Source organism: Canis lupus, chromosome 32, assembly GCF_011100685.1.
Source record: "Canis lupus familiaris isolate Mischka breed German Shepherd chromosome 32, alternate assembly UU_Cfam_GSD_1.0, whole genome shotgun sequence".
NCBI lineage: Eukaryota > Metazoa > Chordata > Mammalia > Carnivora > Canidae > Canis > Canis lupus.
Window position 1 is genome coordinate 22,903,698 of NC_049253.1, and position 15,659 is coordinate 22,919,356.

At 34.8% G+C, this 15,659-nt stretch overlaps 1 long non-coding RNA gene across 2 annotated transcripts in view; it reads left to right on the top strand.

Moving 5' to 3' along the window:
- Positions 1 to 15,659, top strand: part of LOC106558143 — an 88,940-nt gene that overhangs the window by 66,980 nt on the left and 6,301 nt on the right. For both annotated transcript variants that reach the window (XR_005382844.1, XR_005382845.1), the window contains exon 2: positions 7,908 to 7,981. This is a non-coding gene — a long non-coding RNA (uncharacterized LOC106558143). The remainder of the gene's footprint in view (positions 1 to 7,907; positions 7,982 to 15,659) is intronic.

Below are 15,659 nucleotides of genomic sequence, written 5' to 3' on the forward strand. Positions count from 1 at the left end.
ACTGTCCACACCTTTCCTCATCCCCCTAGTCCTGGTCTTTGGTAGGATCAACTAAGGATTTTATATAATCTTCCTACAAAAGTGGTGAAAAAAAAAAAAAAAAACAACCAGAAATTAAAAATTTGGCTAGTCCTCATTGTTACCCTAAAAGAAAAGTTCCTCTCCCTTTCAAGGCCATCACTAAACTCAGGTTTTGCCTTGGTTGCCTTTGAGAGCTAGAATACATTTATCCCAAACAATACCTTGTCATGAAGTGGCATCCTCACCAAATTCTCCAAGAAGTGTGTAGGGGAACCTAGATACTGTGTGAAATGCTCACTTTCCTTGTAGGATTACTGTTAATTCTTCCAAGTTTGTTCTCCCCCCATCCGAACTCTAATGCTCAAGTTTTGGACTTGTTCACCTTCAGGTCCGCCTGGGAGGTATTGGCATTGAGCAAGCTTAACTTCCACAGAAACCTCTACACTGATCAGAACAATAGGAGCTACTGTGTATAAATGGTGCAACTTTGATAAGAGAGTTCTTGGAAGTATATTATCCTTGAATGCATTATCTTTTCTATGTATTATTGATACAATATTTCCATATTTCTGCAGTTATAGGTATTCAACCCTGAAACATTTTATTAAAAAATATATTACAGGGATGCCTGGGTGGCTCAGCGGCTGAGCATCTGCCTTTGGCTCAGGTCATGATCCTGGAGTCCCTGGATCAAGTCCCACATTGAGCTCCCAGCATGGAGCCTGTTTCTCCTCCCTCTGCCTGTGTCTCTCCTTCTCTGTCTGTCTGTCATGAATAAATAAATAAAATCTTAAAAAAATTTAAGAAATATATTACAGAGTATAAATGTAATATATACATGTAAGTAATTTAAACAAGAGATGTGTTACACAGAAATTAAAAATATTTCTATTCAGCATACTTCTTGTTCAAGATAACAAATATTAATAATTTCATGCTTATAAATATACATATGTAAAATTTATGTTACATATATATTTTCCTATAGTATTTTAGCACTACAGTAAACATTTATATATAACGTAAAATTTACCACTTTAGCCATTTTTAAGTGTATGGTTCCGTGATATTAAGTACATTCACACTGTTGTGCAGGCTCCATTATCCATCTCCAGAACTTTTTAGTCATCCCATACAAAGAATTCATATTCTCTATTAAATTCTATTAGATGATTACTCTGTATTCTCCATGCCCCACCCCCCAGTTCCTGGTAACCACCAATCAACTTTCTGTATGAATGTGACAATTCTAGGTACCTCATATAAATGGAAACATACAGTATTTGTCCTTCTGTGTGTGGCTTATTTCACTTAGCATAATATCTTCCTGTCTTCAGCTCAGGTTATGATCCCAATGCCTGGGGATGGAGCCCTGCATTGGGCTCCCTGCTCAGCCTCTCCCTCTCCTTCTGCCTTCTGCACTGCCTAATTATACTCTCTCTTTTTCTAATAAATAAATAAAACCTTTAAAAAATATATCTTCAAGCTTCATGCATATTGTAGTATGTATCAGATATAAATATATTTTAAAGAAACCAAAAAAAGAATATCTGACTCAAATTTTTTAAGAGCTTGCCCAGAAAGTGACCAGTTAATTATATGACCTCTTCCTTCCTTCTTGAACTATAATCTAATCATTATTGATTATCTTTTACAAATTGAATTGCAATGTAAATGTACTTAGTATATAAATTTCTCACTAAACACTGCTTTTAGAAAGCATAATTTTGACAGAAGAAATGCTATATTAGCAGTGAGAAAGAGTGCAAGTTCTGGTTCTAGATTTGCCAATGATTAATTGATCAGTCTTAGATGGAATCATATATATGTGTATATGTGTACATAATTACTCCTGTTATATTCTCCTGTCATTTCCTAAATTGTAATTATGTAGTGATTTGTCTATTTTATTTCTTCTGCTAGCCTATGAGTTTCAAGAGGAGAATGTAGATGTCTTTCTCTTTTCTTCACTGCCGGGTATCTGGGCCCAAGGAAGTGCTTACAGAACTATACAGAATGAATGCTAGTCACTAGGCCAGATGTTCCACATATTTGTCTCACTTGGTCCTCAACATAATTCTGAAGTAGATATTATCATGTCTATTTTCTTTTATAAATGAGGGAATTAAGGATCCAGTAAGATACCTAATTTGTGTGAGATTATTTAGATGATAAGTAGCATAGTCTGATTCAAACCTAGGCTTAACTGACTACAAAGCTCATACTTTTTCATCATACTGCTTTGGCTTTGAATTAAAAACCATGTTGTAAGGGGTGCCTGGGTGGCTCAGTCAGTTGGGCATCCAACTCTTGATTTTGGTTAGGGTTGTGATCTCAGGGTTGTAGGTAGAAGTCCTGTGTCAGCCAGGTGCTCAATGGGGAGTCTACTCAGCAGGGAGTCTGCTCAAGTTTCCCTCTCTGCCCATTCCCCTTTCTCTGGAATAAATAAATCCTTAAGTTATTTTTATTTATTTTTTTAATTTTTATTTATTTATGATAGTCACAGAGAAAGAGAGAGAGAGAGAGGCAGAGACACAGGCAGAGGGAGAAGCAGGCTCCATGCACCGGGAGCCCGACGTGGGATTCGATCCCGGGTCTCCAGGATCGCGCCCTGGGCCAAAGGCAAGCGCTAAACCGCTGCACCACCCAGGGATCCCCTTAAGTTATTTTTTTAAAAAGAGTATTTATTTGCTTACTTGAGAGAGAGAGAGAGAGAGAGAGAGAGAGAACATCAGCATGAACAGTGGGGAGGAACAGAGGGAGAGGGAGAAGCAGATGTCCCACTGAACAGAAAGCACCAGTGTGGGGCTTGATCCCAGAACCCTGAGATCATGATCCAAGTTGAAGGCTGACACTTAACTGACTGAGCCACTTAGACACCCCTAAATAAATCTTTTTTAAAAAATAAAAACTTTGTTGTGAATCTTAATCAAAATTTTAAGTAGTTCAGAATTACACAGAATGAATGTTGATCACTAGGCCAGGTGCTCTACATATTTGCATTTTTTTATACTAGATTTTGGAATATATTTTTGGACCATATTTTGACTACACATGCATATGTTCAGGTAATTCTCAATTTTCCAACAAATTAATATAGCTACAACTCTGAAGGGTATAATTTATTTTCTAGAACAAAATATAATGCTGGGCCCTAAAATACACTTTTGTTGTTGTGTTACTAACCAATTTATTTTTTAATTTTGAAAATTTTCCAATCCAGAAGAAGTCAAGAGAACAGTTTGATGGATACCATGTTCTCCTTCTCTAGTTTCATCACTTAATTATTTTTCTATTATTCCTTCTGTATTTATCCCTTTCCTGTAACAAAGTGTGTTCCAACCCCACTCCCACCTCTGCTTCCATTTTGAGTAACACTATGGACTCAAAATTTTTATCTCCATTTTGTTTGTTATAATTATTTCTGATATATTGTCAAATTATGGGCAACGGGAACCTCTTCAGCTGGCGCTAGTGTCCTTTTGACCTACTCCATTATTTTTTGAGCACTTCCTTGCTTTCTGGCACAAAATATTTCAGGCCCATAGACCTGAAATAAGCTATATCTGCAAGATGGGAGTGAATATTTAAATTCATTAGGAATATCTCAGAGTCTTAGACTTGTAATGATTTCAATGTACATCTAAATTATTATTAGGAGATTACTATATTGATTTTAGAGAATTGTAAGTCTTGGGGTTTAGTCAGAGTTGAAATATGTATCTTGATAGTATATAATCTTTCATATTTAGATTTTATTATTGTTAATAATTATTCATTATTGTATTTAAAATTTTTAAGAAGGTATAAAAATAAAAAGTAAATTTGGAAACAAAATAAATTATAGTTATCTGAAACTAAACTTGTTTCCCTCTACACTCCTTTCCTTTGCTGAAGTGGTCAGTGTACTTGTGGTAAAAAAGATAGAGTCTAATGCTGTAATGAATATGGTTGTATGCATGCAATGTAGAAATATTCTATAAGAGAAATAAGCAGCTATGTAGATTTAAAATTGGTCTACTGCAACTGGGAAAATATGAACGTATGCTAGAATGGGACACCATCTCTAAAACTTTGGTATGTTACATTTATAAGGCATCAGACTCAACGTGTTCAAAGAGAGTAGAAAATCAATTGAAAGAAAAAGAGAGAAATCATTAGTAAGCATTAATGCTTATATTAGTATTTAAGTTATTGATGTTTGTTGATTTTATTACTGATTTTTTGCAAAAGAATTATATCAATGTGAAAACAAGACCCTGATAGACCATAAAATTTGTCATAATGCTGTTAAAACAAAATGGTAAGATATTGGTACAAGAGTAGGCAAATACATTTATGAAATTGAATAGGTAGTCTACAAGATGAGAATATATGATCTTTATTTTGACTATTTCTCTCATTGCTATCTATTTATTCCATTGATCTTTAGTCTATTATTTTCTATCCCCTTTCATTTATCTAATCTACGTATTTGTCACATATCTCTTCTTTGATTTCGGATGATCACAACAATAACATTAAATATATAAAATTAACACTTAAAATCAGCAGTGAAAAAAAATGAGTATGAGCCTACAAATGAAGACTTTCCATCCACTAGTTACAGAAAATAAAGGCCCATTTAAATCTGGCAATATGTTTCATAGCAGCCAAAAGGAAAAGAAAGATAAGGTCAATTTATATCTCTAGTGGACAAGAGGTTTTATTTCTTTTTCCTCAGAGAAAGCAAAATATCTCCTAGCAAGTATTAAAGGAAATTCCTCATATGGAGCTTCTTAAAGGGATCATAGAGCATAATTTGGACAACGATTTCATGATTTCTGCAAAACAAAGTTTCCAAAAGACTGTGTCTTAGATTATTTTTCATTAAAAGCAAATGACACAACAGAAGACTAGAAATATTACATCTTGATAAAACTAGTTCTTAAAGGCACAAAACATGTTCCATGCATGTATTATTAATCTAGAGAATCATAATTCTCTAAACTAATGTTTCCTGTATGTGGTAGGCAGAATTCTAAGATGACCTTTGAGATTCCCATCCTCTGGTGTACACTTCCCAAATAATTCTTTCTCCTTGTATGTGGACAGAGTTCGGGAATCTGATAGGATGTTACTCTTGTCATTATGTTTCCTTATGTGGCAGAAGGGATTTTGCAGATGTAATTTAGATTCCTAGTCAATTGACTTTGAGTTAATCAACAGAGAGATTACTTCGGATGAGTCTGCCCTAATCAGGTGAACTCTTACAAGAGATGGAAAGATTTTCCTCCTGGCTTTAAAAAAGCAAACACGTGTTGTGGGAGTGGAACATATGCTAAGCAACTAGGATGTCCCTAGGAGCTGAGAATGACTCCACTTAACAGCAAGGAAAAAAGTAGGACTTCAGTCCTAGGATTACAAGGAGCTGAATTCTTTTAATAACGAGTGAGCCTGGAAAAGGACCCTGAACCTAGATGAGATTGCAGCTCCAGCCAATGTCTTGATTTCAGCCTAGTGAGACCTTGAGCAAAGAACTAATCACACTATGCCACACCAGCAATTTCTAAACTACCTATCTGAATGTGTTGACTAATGTGTTGTTTTAGGCTGCTAAATTTCTGGTATTATGTAACATTGCTACAGATACAAATATACCATACCTGGTAAACTCACAGGCCAGTAAATTTCCCTCAAATATTTGTCCTGACTTCATATTTTGGCAAATGAGTAAATAATCCGCAGTAGTAACTATTAGAAAAGTTAGAGACTGGTGGCTGTGGCGGGAATTTGGCTCTGGATGTATTTTTCTTAGCTTGTACTGAGAACATTCTTTAAAAAATTCAGTTTTCAACATTTTTAAATTGAGAAATTGTGTATTTTTCACTTCTCATTAAACACAAAAAGGAACATTGGACCCCCATTCTACTTGGACGTAATCGGTGAGTTCAATGGGACATCTGCTTACATTTCACTATATTCTTCTCCATTCTTTATTTTTAAATGCACCAAGTTACTTCTCTAATTTCACTCATTTGTATTATCTGCCTAATCTCTGTGTTATATATAAGATAAATAAGATATAAGATAAATTATAAGACAAATACAATATAAAAAGAAGATATATGTTATATATATAATACACATGAGTTTATATATGCATAGATACATGGTACATGTGGACTTACACATTATTTATAAAAATTATACAGTATATTTTCCTTTATGAAAAATCCACTTCTTTTTGCTTCTTTTTTTTTGTTTTTAGATTTTATTTATTTATACATGAGAGACACACAGAGAGGGCAGAGACATAGGTAGAGGGAGAAGCAGGCTCCTCAATGGGAGCCTGATGTGGGACTTGATCCCAGTATTCTGGGATCATGCCCTGAGCCAAAGGCAGACACTCAACCTCTGAGCCACCCAGGCATCCGTCTTTTTTTTCTTTTTTTAATGAATTTATTTATTTATTTATTTATTTATTTATTTGAGAGAGAGTGCAATCAAGAAAGAGAGAGAGAGAGCACTAGCAGGTCGGGGGTAGGGGGAGAGGGAGAAGGAGAAGCAGAGCCAGATGTAGGGCTCAATCCCAGGACCTTAGGATCAGGATTTGAGCCCAAGGCAGACACTTAAATGACCGAGCCACACAGGCACCTCTCCTTTCTTTTTCCTCCTTCACTTCACAAAGATCTTTCTAAAATGGGAAGCAATTCTTATTAAATTTGCCTCAGTTTAGACAGTCTTACATCACTCGCCCTTTTGGGGCCCTTTTAATGCACAGCTAAAACTACATTAAACTGCTACATAATCCTAGTTTTAAATATCTTTTCAGACTTAATCCATTCATGGAAGTTAAGAGAAGAAAAGTGATATAAAGATCATCATTGAAGAGCACCTGGGTGGCTCAGTCGGTTAAGCACCTGACTTCAGCTCAGGTCACAATCCTAGGGTCCTGGGATCAAGCCCCACTTCTGGCTCCCTGCTCAGCGGGTTGTCAGTTTCTCCTTCTCCTTCTATCAGTTCTCTACTCTCTTTCTGTCAAATAAATAAGATTTAAAAAAAGGATCATCATTGCAAATTTAATTCTGGTCTTTCATTTAAGAGGTCCAAGTAAACTCACCAAGTGGGATAAGTGGTCAGGGGACAAATTAATGAGCCATATTTTTTACTCAGGGCAGTATAACCACAATAGGCTATAACTTACTAACTTAATTTCTATTACTCCCATGAATGCTTTTGGATAGAGGATGTAGATGAGCACAGGAATCCTGATTTCAGGGCAGGAAATGCTCTGTAGAAGATTGCAAAAATGGCTACCAATTCTTTCTATCTCTTTTTATACCTTTTTTTTTCTTTTACAGTGTGACTTTATATGGCCTTTCAAAGAGGTGGAATCTGTTCTTTCATTACCTGAATCTGGGCCATAGAACTTACTTTAAACCATGGAATAGTAGCAAATGTAATAGAAATAGAGATTTTGTTTATTAGGGCTTGTGTCTCTTGTTGCTCTTGGGAATCCTATATTTAATGAATTTGGGTGAGCCTGCCAGAATGGTCATACTTGGGGCTCGCTTGCCATGTGCTTCCAGCCAAGCTCCACATCAGCTGACCCCAGATATATGTAAAGTGACCAACTCATCTTGGCTTACCTGGAACTTTTCCAATTTTATCAGTAAAGTCCCATATTTTCAAAACTACCTCAGTCCCAGACGAACTATATCCCAGATATATAATTGAACCCAGCCAAGACTACCAGAAGAACCATTATCTGAGCTATTATCCAAAGTTCTTACCTACAAAATTATGAACTAATACACGATTGGTTTTTGTTTAAGTGATTGAGTTTTGGCATGGTCAGTTATGCAGCAGAAGCTAACTAATGCAGACTTTTAAAATTTATCTAGGTCATTTAACTCACTTTTGAGATGAGAAAATTGAGATTCAGAAAGAAAATGACATACCCAAGATCACGTATCTGGTAAGTATAAAGTTTGTCAGTAAAAACAAATCAAAGCCAATATTAAGAAAGGCCAGGGGAGAGTACACAAAGGATAATATTTCAACAGTAGTTTATAAAAAAATTTACAGTCCATGACTATCCAACTGTGTATATAAATATGGAGAAGTAGTAAAATGCATCATTTAAAAGCAAAAGTTTTGAAGTCAGGCAGATGTGAGTTGAAATTCTATATCATTATGGACCCTAGGCAATTTATTAGCCTATCCAGTCCACTGGTTTCCTCCTTTGTAAAATGGGCATATTTTTACCCACCTCAAAGATTTAATAATGTGAGAATTAATATGAAAATGTAAAGTACTATGGACAGTGCCTGATATATAGTAAGGATACCATACACGGTAGCTATTGTTATTATAAATATGCAGGTCACAGAGTTATTAAAAATACTCAAGTTTGTAGTGTTTCAATATCTGCTTTGGGCAATCCTAGTGGTGACCCTGGATTGAATCTTTTTCATTGCTAGTCCTAGATAGAATATAGACTTAAAAGCAGAGAGTCTAATTTTAGTTATTTTATGCCTCGTTTTCCTTATTTCTGTAATTGCCATGAACATTTACAGACACATATCAGAAAACAGTCTGAGGTTAAGCAATTCCATTTTTCATAACCTCTGTTCTGTTGATAGCCTTTTGAAAAGAAGCATACTGTACATACAGACCTTAGTTAAAAACTTTCTCAATCATTTTTATTTGTATTAGTCATTTTATTTTATAAGAGAGTTTTGGATAATTATAGAGGAACACAATTGAGGGCACTAAATAGAAAAATATACAAATATTAGCAAAACTAACTTTAAAATTGAAGGATGAAAGGTAACTCAGAAGCCAAAAGACATTAAAATATTCTGATTGAACCTATCATCACAATGAATGGCAAGCTGGTACAGTTAAGAAGCGGAAATCCATTCAGGTAACCAAAAAAAAAAAAAAAAAAAAAAAAGACACCAGCTGTAAACCCCCAGCTGCAGATAGAAGAAAGAAACATTACAGAAGAAGCATCTTAAACTTCTCCGTACTGTAGTTTTTGTGAATGACCATTGTAGTGTCTCTGGTATGGGAGCACATTAAGAAGAAAAGACAAGATCAACACCGTGACCACACCACAAGCCTCAGGAAAGGCATTGTCAGTTTATTGTGGAAGGCACATTGTTTAACATTTCACCGAGGAGAATATCCCTTGGTATTTCAGGGGCAAAGTTGCATCTCCAGAGCTTCCTCTGCTTATAGTTGTCTTCTCACAAATTCTATGGTAAAGCAACCCAACTCTCAGTAAAGTGATATCTATGTAGATGTCTAATTTAAATAATCAATATGTTAGATTCTACATAAAGTCTTTTTTAAAAAAATAGAAAAGATGAACTCTGAATTTGATATTAGCATGTTTTCTTACTGTGGACTAAGATAGCATTTAAGAAAATTTTAAATGTGATTACATCTCAATAGATCAAATTTTTACTAGAAGACAATGTGACTCATTCAGAGAACAAATTAAGTTCTTTGTAATGTAATTGATATTTTTTAACAAAATAGTGACCAAGTTTAACAAATAAATAAGATTAAAATAAACAAAGAAGCTCACTACATTTTTATTTTGAAGGCGGTCATAAAAGAATATTACTTAAACTAAGCATATGCAGAATGAATTATTTCATGGTTTAAAGGTGACTAAGAGTGTACAGAGGAAAGTTCTCTATTTATCTATAGGACAGGTCCAAGACACAATAGCAGCATTACTAGCTTCTCCAAGTAGCCCCACCAGGGAGCCTTCATCTTTCCCTGGTGAGACTAGAATGAGTTGGTAGTTCAAATTCCATTGCCCATTCAGTCTTCTGAAACTTCAAACGAGGGAGCCAATTATGATGGTGGGTGCTGGGTTGTAGACTTGTGTCCACCATTAATCAGACTGGGTCTGCCTCCAGTTTATATTATAAACTCCAGTGAGTGACGCTCAGGTGGCATGGTTTTCAGTCAGGCCTGCATGGACTGAGTTTGAACTGATGAACTGACATTCTGCAAGTGAAAGCTCATTACTAGTCCCCTGAGTTTATCAGAAGCCACCAATTACTTCCTTTGTGGAGTACCTTAGGCAGTAGCTAGGATTCAATTTTACATCGTCTTTTAAAGAGCAGGGCCTCGTATTAGTAAAAAAGATAAGAAAGGTGAGGAATTTAGCATAGATGGCTAAATAATGGCATGTTTCTTCTGTGGGAGATAACAATATTTATTAGATGAGTAAGTGAAAACTATCTGGGGTTTTAATTTTCAATGATCTTACCTAAAAACATATTTGTTTGACTTAACGGCGTGAAATATGTGTTTAGAAAGAATCCGGCGACACTTGAAATATTTACCCAAGACAAGAAAAATTGTAAATTTAGAGGCTTAAGAGAAATTATATTTTGTTAAAGGACAACCCATGTGGTAAACATTGTAGGATTATTATAATGCTTATTTGCTGTTGCTGAACAAGCAGTCTTTTGTGAATTAGTAGATTTTATCCAGAGATGGTATGCATATCACAGAGGAGCAGAATTATATCGCGTCAATGACTTCCCTTTTAAAGGAAATGAGAATAAGAAGAGAAGCTCATTCTAAACTCCAATGGTTCATAATAAAACTTTTAAACTTCAAGTTGATTTTTAAATGGGGGAACAAAAAGGAAAAGAAACTGAACTCATATTAAACTAAAGTAGCTGTATTTTTTCATGTATTATTCTTACAAAGCCTAATCAGTGATCAAAAGGTTGCGATGGTTTGTTTTACGTTTGCCCCCAGAGTATGTATGTGCATTTTATATACTGATGACTCTTTTAATCTTGTAAGAACCACATTCAGCAATGAATCACATTCTTCGAGTGAATAATTCAGTCCTTGACGCCAACCTCTGAGGGGGAATATTGTGGTCATGCTGTCTGAACAGTGTGGTAGCTATGGCTACCTATATAATTCTTCGCAATGAAAAAAAAAGTGACAATGACATTAAATTTAATCAGGTTCCCCTTTTCTGTGGTTCCCACTGGGATGAGCCACTAGTGTCTTGCCTTAAATATTCAAAGGCCTTCCTGAGTAGTTTGCATGTGTTCATATACTGGGACAATGTCCTGCTAATACAGAACAATAGATCTGTCATGTATTTCTCCTGCAAGTAGATGTGAGTCTGAAGTTACTAAGTATAGGGTTTAAGGGCTGTCTTCCCCTCACTGACCATCTTTACTTCAGTCTTAACAAATAGCAGTAAGGAAATGTACATAGAAACTAAAGTGTAATGAAGTTGATGATCTGAGTTGGAAAATCAAATGATTGAAAGAACTGTGTTTGCTAAATAATAAAGCTGCCTCGCATTATATTCAGTCACACTCCATCTGATATGAAAGCCACAGTACAGAATATTGCATGGCTGAAAACGTTTGAAACACATAGCTGAAGAAGTATTTAGGAACAGAAGCCTATTTTTATGCCCCTGTACTTCTGCAGAACACTTAAGAGGATAACATTTTCTTTTAGATCATGGCTGAGAAATTATAAGATCTATTTTACATCTATTGAGCATTCCTGGGAGGATGATAAGCTAACTTTTAATGTTCAAGAAATGAAGAAAACAACAGAATGTTCTCTATAATCATCTGCGAGTGTTTGTGACAGATTTGTGCCATTGGTTTAAAATCTCCCTGATTGCTTATAACTTTAATATTGGAGAAAATGAAGAAAGAGAAATGTAAATTTATTTCTTCTTTCTGTCTTTTCCAGGTAGGCAACGCCAAGTGAACAAATAAACAAAAAAATTAGCCAACAAAACACTATTTCTAGGAAAGAACTGCATTTGAAAGTATTTAACTGTACATGACACTTTCTTTCATTCAAACAGAATAAGCTTGTCCTGGGCACTTAATCTGTTAGTATTTGATATTAAAAGCTGACTCTGACAATCTTTGGGTAGCTTTAATTAATATATTTGTGAGGCATGTTATAATTCTAAGGGCAATATTTAAATGGTATACCAAAGCCATAATATAATAAAAGATGAACTTCACCGTTCTATCAGACCTTTGAAGATACTTGCATAATTCTACCTACTAATTTCTTTCTATTCTATATAAATAAAATAGAGGTAGAAATGAAATCTGTGGTAAATACTGAACATTTCTTTGTTTTTCTTCTACCTTCTTCTCTCTTTTATTGAGTCTTAGATTCTATTGAAATCTTTGGGTTCTTTGTCTTGTAGATATGCATGTATAACTCCTATTAACATCAATTGCATTGCATGAAAATTTTTAGTTCTCTGCACAATTGAAAAGAAGATTGATCCCTTTATAGCTTTTATGTTTTCTTTCACTAGGTAGGTATTTGAAAATAGGCAACTTAAAACTATTTCTAATGGCAAGCTCATAGTCAAAGATGTGAGCTTAGAAATCTATAAGAAATTTCTCCTCTAATGACATATCATTGACCTCAGAGTCATGGAAGAGTTCAAGGTCAACCAGTGAGACACTCACAGTGGTCAACTATTTTTGACTGACTGACACTTGGTTTTTAACCTTTGAAAATGTGATTTCATGTTTATCAAACTTTGACATAAAGCATTGTGTGCAATATAGAAATAGGGACCTTATGTTATGGCTTTCTAATATAAATTGACAGACAATATATTGGCATCCTCTTTAGGACAGATCAGTGTCAACGGGGCAGGAGGTCAGGAATGAACAGTCTTATTGAATAGGTTTCAGTCAGAGAAGACAGGTTCCACAGGAAAACTGCCTTTCCAAATGGTCCCATTTGTAGACCTAAGACATTACAACTCAACTCTCTCTACTCTTCCTATTGTTTGGCAACAGGGAGATAGAACACATCAGTAACCTATGCACATATGCCAAAGATGACATGAGATCATTGTTCAGTGTACAATGAGACAGAATCCAGAGGGAATTTTATGTGGGTGCTAGGGCTGATTCTAGAAACAAAGGTGGTAGGAAAAACTTGTCTTTGTGACTTTTTATGCCTTAGTACTTTATTGTTCCTTCCTCATGGCTACTCTTGACTATTTCTTACATTTTGCTAGTAAGGTGTTAGCTGATAAATGCTTGGTGTCTGATCTATTCCAGAATATCTGAAAGTGTCTTGAAATCTTTTATTTTGGCATTCTTAAACTGCACAGTGTATACCGGGCTTTAACCCTTTCATATATGTCTTTCCTACTTAGTCCTTGGTTTGACTACAGGAACCAGTGTTGGGAGGAATCATGGGTTTCTTTATCTCATACTTGCCAGTGGCTTGCTTGCTTGGAATCCTTGAATCTGAAGGAGTTTATTAATGAGCAATTGGTTTACTGCTTCAGAAACTTACTGTGTTTTGCATTAGGTTCTTGATTCATTGGCACTTCTTATATCTCTAAAAAACACATTAAAATTACTTTGTTTTGAAAAATAACCTTTTAGAAAAAAGTCCCCTAGAGCTCCTTATGTTTTGTGAGGGAAAAATAAATGCAAAAATAAGGATATTTTAATATATATAACCTCCTTATATAGAGATTTCAATGTGGATATTTAGGCTACAATCATGCCTTGTATTAGAATCACTTGTTATTAAAAAAAAGATCACTTATTACTGTTGTTGCTAAACCTCTTGAAAGCAAGTTGCAGTCATCATGATATTTTATTAAGTATCTTGGTATGTGTCTCCCCAGAGCAAGGACATTCCTACAAAATCTCAATACTATTTCCCCAGGAATTTAAAATGAATATAATCATAGTTTATGAAATACAGTCCACATTCAAATTTCCTCAATTATCCCAAATACTCTTAATATAGGTATATATAGCTTTCCTCCTTCCCTTCCTCCCTCTTTCCTTCTCTCCTGTCTTACCCACTTCCTTCCATTCTTCAAGTTCAATCCAGAGTCCAATCAAGGATTATACACTGCATATAGTTATTATTAGATTAAAGGAGCCTAAATAGTCTAAATAGTCTCCTTTAATCTAGAATATTCCTGCTCCCACTGTTTTTGTTTTATTAGGATCTTTGTATTATTTTTTAAAAATATTTTATTTATTTATGACAGATACAGAGAGAGAGAGAGGCAGAGACACAGGCAGAGGGAGAAGCAGGCTCCATGCACCGGGAGCCCGATGTGGGATTCGATCCCGGGTCTCCAGGATCATGCCCTGGGCCAAAGGCAGGCGCCAAACCGCTGCGCCACCCAGGGATCCCAGGATCTTTGTATTTTTGAAGGTCCAAGCCAAGGCAATTGTCTGGTGGAATGTTCCACAATTGGGATTTTTCTATTTTCTGATGATTAGATTCAGGTTGACCAATTTTGTCAAGAATACAACATAGGTTATATTGAGGAGATTCACACTGAAATTTACTTTTTAGTTATATACAATAGGCACATATCCACTTATTTTGAATTAATACTCAAAATTAAAAAAAAACTTTCAATAAGAATGAAATAAAATTTAATTCATATTTCATTGATTACTGATAAAATAAAACATCATTTAATATTTCTATTATTTTTTCTCTTGTGAATTTGTTCATTATTTCTTTTATCCATAAAAAATTAGCTTATTAATGTATTTTTACCATTTTAATCCAATTTAGTGCCAATATTTCTGAAGCCTCTTGTCATTCTTAAATGTGAAATTGAAAATAAAAAACAAAATAAAGTCTCTTTTTTTTGTATGTAATAGATGGCTTCTAGGTGGTTCCTTAAACTTTTTGTATATATGCAGTATGACATATATATACCTCTTATATGACATCAGCTAGCATTTTGTAGTTTATGCTGGACTTTATTTTAGCTTTAATCATTGGGCGCCTACAAAATGTGCTCATTGATAGACAAACATTAAGCATCATCTTAGTAGCCAAGTATGTTTATGATGAAGAATATTGTGAATTAAAAACAGAAAAATTCTTAGAATTTTGCCATAGCAACACATGATATAGGTATAAGAAGGTACATTTTCAGAACTTAAAACTGTCTAAAAATTTCTGACGCTAATAGCACGATGACAAATTTGATGGGTAAAGAGAAGATGGGATGCGATCCACTACATGCTTGGTTGATCCTCGATACAATCTAAGTAATTTAGGTTTACTCTCAGATATGGAGAGTAGCAGAAAGAGTAGTCTATAGTCTCCATCTTGAAATGGATACCCCTGCTTCACTGAAGATAAAAAGTTGTATAGCTAGTCTAGTGATGGCTTCAGGGGACCTACAACATTTGACTGTATTTTAATGCCATGTATTTCATAATAGATGTTAATAGATCATTTGTAGTTAGTAGATATTAGGAAGATGTTTCATTGAAATTTGAAAGAGAACAGAGTGTGAGTACCAGAGTATCCAAGATGTCCCCTCAAATGGCAAATATTTTGGTGAATCTTGTCCTTAATTTTTCAGGCTCAAACATGAATTTTGTCAACACTTAAAGAGTAAGGACATATCTGTAGTAGATTGTTTCCCAATATTTGTTATTTCTTCCTGAGTAATGATAATGTGAGGCTAGATGAACTTGCCTTGCTGATATTACTTCTGGGCAGAAAATTTTCATATTCTGTTTCTCTAGTGCTACAACAACAATCTATGATGTTCCTGTTAGGAGAAATTCTGTAAGGCTGGGATTCCAGAGTGATGA